This window comes from Oreochromis aureus, linkage group 4 (genome assembly GCF_013358895.1).
Source record: "Oreochromis aureus strain Israel breed Guangdong linkage group 4, ZZ_aureus, whole genome shotgun sequence".
Classification (NCBI taxonomy): domain Eukaryota; kingdom Metazoa; phylum Chordata; class Actinopteri; order Cichliformes; family Cichlidae; genus Oreochromis; species Oreochromis aureus.
Window position 1 is genome coordinate 2738651 of NC_052945.1, and position 5060 is coordinate 2743710.

Below are 5060 nucleotides of genomic sequence, written 5' to 3' on the forward strand. Positions count from 1 at the left end.
GGTGAGGGTAGGGACGTAGATCGACCAGTAAATTGAGAGCTTTGCTTTTACACTCAGCTCTCTCTTCACCACAACAGACTGGTACAGCGTCCGCATCACTGCAGCCACTGCACCAATCCGTCTGTCGATCTCCCGCTCCCTTCTCCCATCACTCGTGAACAAGACCCCGAAATACTTAAACTGTTCCACTCGGGGTCAGGGTCTCGTCCCTGACCCCAAGTGGGCACTCCACCCTTTTTCGGCTAACCCTGTTAGTTAGGTTGTTTAATATTTCTGCTAAGTACTCTTCAAAATACCAGAATAGGGAGGATGGTGTAGGTTTAAATTTATTAGATTTATCAGTATTGCTGAACTATGGAATATTTTGGATGCAGTGTATGCAGGTATAACAGAATAACTTCAGTGTTTTATTTTTTAAAACTTGAGTATGAACTTATACAAAATGTAGCAAGATATTTTAAAAAAAAAAAAACAGGTTTTATGTATTTTAAAATACACTATATCGGATTCATATCGGTATCAGCAGATATCCAGATTTATGATATCTGTCATGGCTACTGGATGGACTCACGCGCAGACAGTTCTTTCTTTGTGAACAAAAGGAGGTTATTTATTTACAACAGGGATCACCTCAGTGCTATATACATGTACAGTGAGTTGGGAGGGGGGGTCCAGGGCTCCAGGGAGAGAAGGGGGGGGGGGGAATCCACACACACACTTCCTCTTCCACACAGTCACTGCCACAGCTCCTCCGCACACACGCACTCCTCTTCAGCCGCACTCGCTCCAAAACTCCACACACGCTGCCACACCCGGGCAGGTCCCGTGATTTGGTCCAGAAGAGGGATATCTACACACAGAATTCAACGTTAGTTTCACAGCAAAATACATACAGGGATTTCTTTTGATAATGCCGAGAGCACGAACTCAGGAGGTTCAACGTTCCAGCGGTGAGCTGCTCTGTGCCACTGCCTTAAATAGCAGCTGGGGAAATCAGCCAGATCAACAGCAGGTGGAGACAATCACACAGGTGCGTGGGCCAAGAGCGAGAGCCCGTAACGAGCTCCACCCAGGCAGAGAGGAGGAGGAGAGACAAAGAAAACAAAAAACAAAAAAGAACAACAACAAAACCTGTAGCCAGCGTGAGCCAACCAGAGAGACACGGGGACCGTGACAATATCAGTATCTGAAGTAAAAAAGTAGTATCTTGCCATCTCTACTTTTAAATACTCTAGGAACAACAAGTAAGCCTGCAGTGTGAGAGCGAAGTGCTCTAATAGGGTGATATGGTACTACAAGGTCATTAAGATAAGATGGGGCCTGATTATTTAAGACCTTGTATGTGAGGAGCAGGATTTTGAATTCTGGATTTAACAGGAAGCCAATGAAGGGAAGCCAACACAGGAGAAATCTGCTCTCTCTTTCTAGTCCCTGTCAGGACTCTTGCTGCAGCATTTTGGATTAACTGAAGGCTTTTCAGTGAGTTTTCTCTACAGCAGTGTTAACAACTGGGTCACCGGCTGGGGCGATACAGGAAGTCAAGATGGGTCAAGACACTGTCGTAGAACTTTCTGTAAATAAAGTCTGCAACTTGGTCAGCTGTGGTCAAGCTATTTTAATTAGTGCAAGCAGTAACAAACACATCAAAACATCACAGGTCTATGAGCGCTGAGCCCTTGGGGCATCGCAGTGTCCCTTTTATACCCTGATACACTCTGTGTCATTTAGTTACAACAGGTTTTTGTCCCATAGGCTGTTGCTGGGCAGAGAGCAACTCCTATCTTTTCCCAGGAAGCTCCAGACACTGGTCATCTCGGGAGTTTTGTTAGCGGATAACACAGTGAAACATCGCAAAACAAAGCTAAGCAGTTTTCACCAGGTCATATTAACACATACACATACTTCTAAGCATGCAAAGGTTATAAAAGTGTCCTAGAATGAGATCCTAAACACCTACATCTAAATGTATGCCAATGTGAAAACTACAGTTTTTCCTCATTACAACACCTAATCGTTTTTAGAGAAATGATGACTATAATGCAGACTGCTTCTTGTGACTCTCTTCCCCCTTATTCAAGCGTCGACCAAAGACTGTTGACTTTTGCTTAACCGGGTGAAGGGACACTTTCTCTGAGCTGAACACGGAACACACACACACACACACACACACACACACACACGTACACTGACACATACCTACACTCCCCCACACGCCTTCAGAGCTTGTGTCTTCTATGTTGTGAGATGTGATGATTCATGTGCTGAGGTTTTTTTTTGTTTGTTTGTTCTCAAACTGATCTCCCTGTTGGAGCTCAGTTTGGGGGGGAGTTCTTTTTTCTCCTCGTCTTTCCTCATGTTGTGCATTTTCTATGGTTTCGGTTTGAGTCGCTGCTTGTGCGGTTGACCAGCCAGTGCTACCTGCCTGACCTGTCTCCCCAATGTGACGTTTGTATATTGTACAGTCGTGGCCAAAAGTTTTGAGAATGACATAAATACTGGTTTTCACAAAGTTTACTGCTTCAGTTTTTATGATAGCAATTTCCATATACTCTAGAATGTGATGGAGAGTGATCAGATGAATTGCAAAATCCTTCTTTGGTATGAAAATTCAATTTCCACTGCATTTCATCATTCAGCATTTCATGCCATAAAAGGACCTGCTGAGATCATTTCAGTAATGTTCTCATCAACTCAGTGAGAATGTTGACGAGATTATTATGTTATGCTGACTGAGTTAGAATAGCAGACTGGATACATTAAAAGGAGGGTAATGCTTGAAATCGTTGTTCTCCTTATTAAACATGGTTACCTGCAAGGAAACACATGCAGCCATCATTGTGTTGCATAAAAAGGGCTTCACAGGCAAGGATGTTGTGGCCTCCTAAAGATGATTCAGCTGCGGGATCGGAGTGCCACCAGTGCAGAGCTTGCTCAGGAATGGCAGCTGGCAGGTGTGAATGCATCTGCACACACAGTGAGGCGAAGACTTTTGACAGATGGCCTGGTGTCAAACCCGCGAATTCTGACGGGTTGCTATCAGTCAGGATTTGGCCCAGAAGTTGATTGACAACATGCCAAGGTCAACTGCAGAGGTCTTGAAAAAGAAGGGCCAACACTGCAAATATTGACTCTTTGCACAAACGTGATGTAATTCTCAATAAAAGCATTTGAAACTTATGAAGTGCTTGTAATTATACTAACATACATACAATACATCACAGAAACAACTGACACTTTGTGAAAACGAATATTAGACTGTAACTAGTTGGAAACTATATATTAGTGTTTTTCAATCAAAATCAATCCTTTTCTACAGTTTGTGTCTCGGACTTTGTTGGCACATTTCTACATTTACTTTGTTTTACTGCCACCAACTGTCAGCCAGTGGAACGGCACAGGATGACCTAGAGCAGACAGATGTTTCCCATCTTTGGCTGCACCAGTGGTTCCCAAACTTTTTTTGCTAGGCCCACTTTGTTTTACAAGAAAAATGTTCCCTCTATTTAGAAAGGCAGAGGCGTCACGGTGTGATTATTTTACGTGTAGTTGTTTTTTCCTGTGTAATAATATTCAACATTGCTGTCAATACAGTTTTCAAAAAATGCCTCTCTGTGCAAAATGGGTTTAAAAACAAAACCAGCTGTGGGATATTGTTTGTCCGTGATTTGAACCGAGGAAACAAATCGTGGCAGGATCAGCCTGATATTATTTGTATCCCACTGTAACTTTACTGTATAAAGAGCTAACATGTCCAACATGTCAGGAGTAGTTATTACAAGAAGTGTTTGTGAACTAAAAATCAAGAATGTGGGATACTGTTTGTCCGTGATTTGGAGAACCCAGCACGTGCGCCCAACGAAGGGGAGACCTACCTCGGCACTTGTGCAGGTGAAGTCAAAGGGCAGACATGCTTCACCATATTTTCTAGTCTTTGGCCTAGAATGAAGTTGGTTTGGAAACATATTTGGCGATGCTTCATCTCCTGCATTGCGTTTGTGTGGGAGCCCCGTCAAAAACCTGTCCATTATGCTAGCAGTGTCCAAGCGTTCTTTTTTTTTCCTTTTCATACCGTGCTAGAAAAGCTGGATTGGCACCAAAGTGACGGAGTACCTGCTCTTGCTCTCCCAGCTGCTCTCCTTGGTTTCCTGAAGACAGCCTGCGTCAGAATCCATGTTTGGCCAGATCGTTCCATTTTCAACAGACAGCAGAGCTTTGACTGAGCGACTGCAGGCAGCTCCGTGGACTTCACTGTTGTGAAGTCGAGAGGTGTTCTGAATACTGGACAGGTCCCTGCTGATGCAGCGATCTGGTGAGTAATCAGGCATCTCTTCAGCCTTAAACAACACGAAGAGCAGGTGAGACAACCAACAAACCTCCTTCACGTGACAATTTGACATGAGGGCAGCGAGACCAGCAGGGAAGCACCTCTTAAACAGGTAATCAGAGGTAATCAGACAGGGTAGAGAAGGGAAGTGAGCAAAGGAGGACCAAAAACAACAGAGACGGGAAAATGCATCACAAACTGGAAGCAAATTATTCACATTTTATTTTGTCTCTTTAGTTTGTGTGGAGAGTAAAAAAAAACAAAGCTCTTTGTTGTTGTTTTCGTACTTTTACATTTACACATTTACAAGAAGTTTTTTATTCATTTATTCTTCCGTTTAAATAACTTTCTTTTTCAGTGCAATTTAACAGTGTTCAAAGCAAATATTGTTTAAGTGCTTAAGTGTTTGTGGCCCAGATGTGAGGTAGGAGAGGGACAGTCCGATCGATGTCCCCTTGTTTCCAGGATCTCTTAATGATGCTTCTTTAAATCTGATAAAGACTGCAAGAATAACTTCAGTCCTGTCTTTAATCAGCAATATGTTTGTGACTGTAAGGTTACAATTAATCTACTCTGTCCGGAAAATGCACAAAAACTGTAAAAATTTAAAAACATGCAGATTTCACATCTTTCATTGTTGCATTGATTAAAATATATAGATATATATGAAACAGTAACAATGATGCAGACACACCAATGATCTGTTTAGCTTAAGAAAACATGAACTTCTAAACAT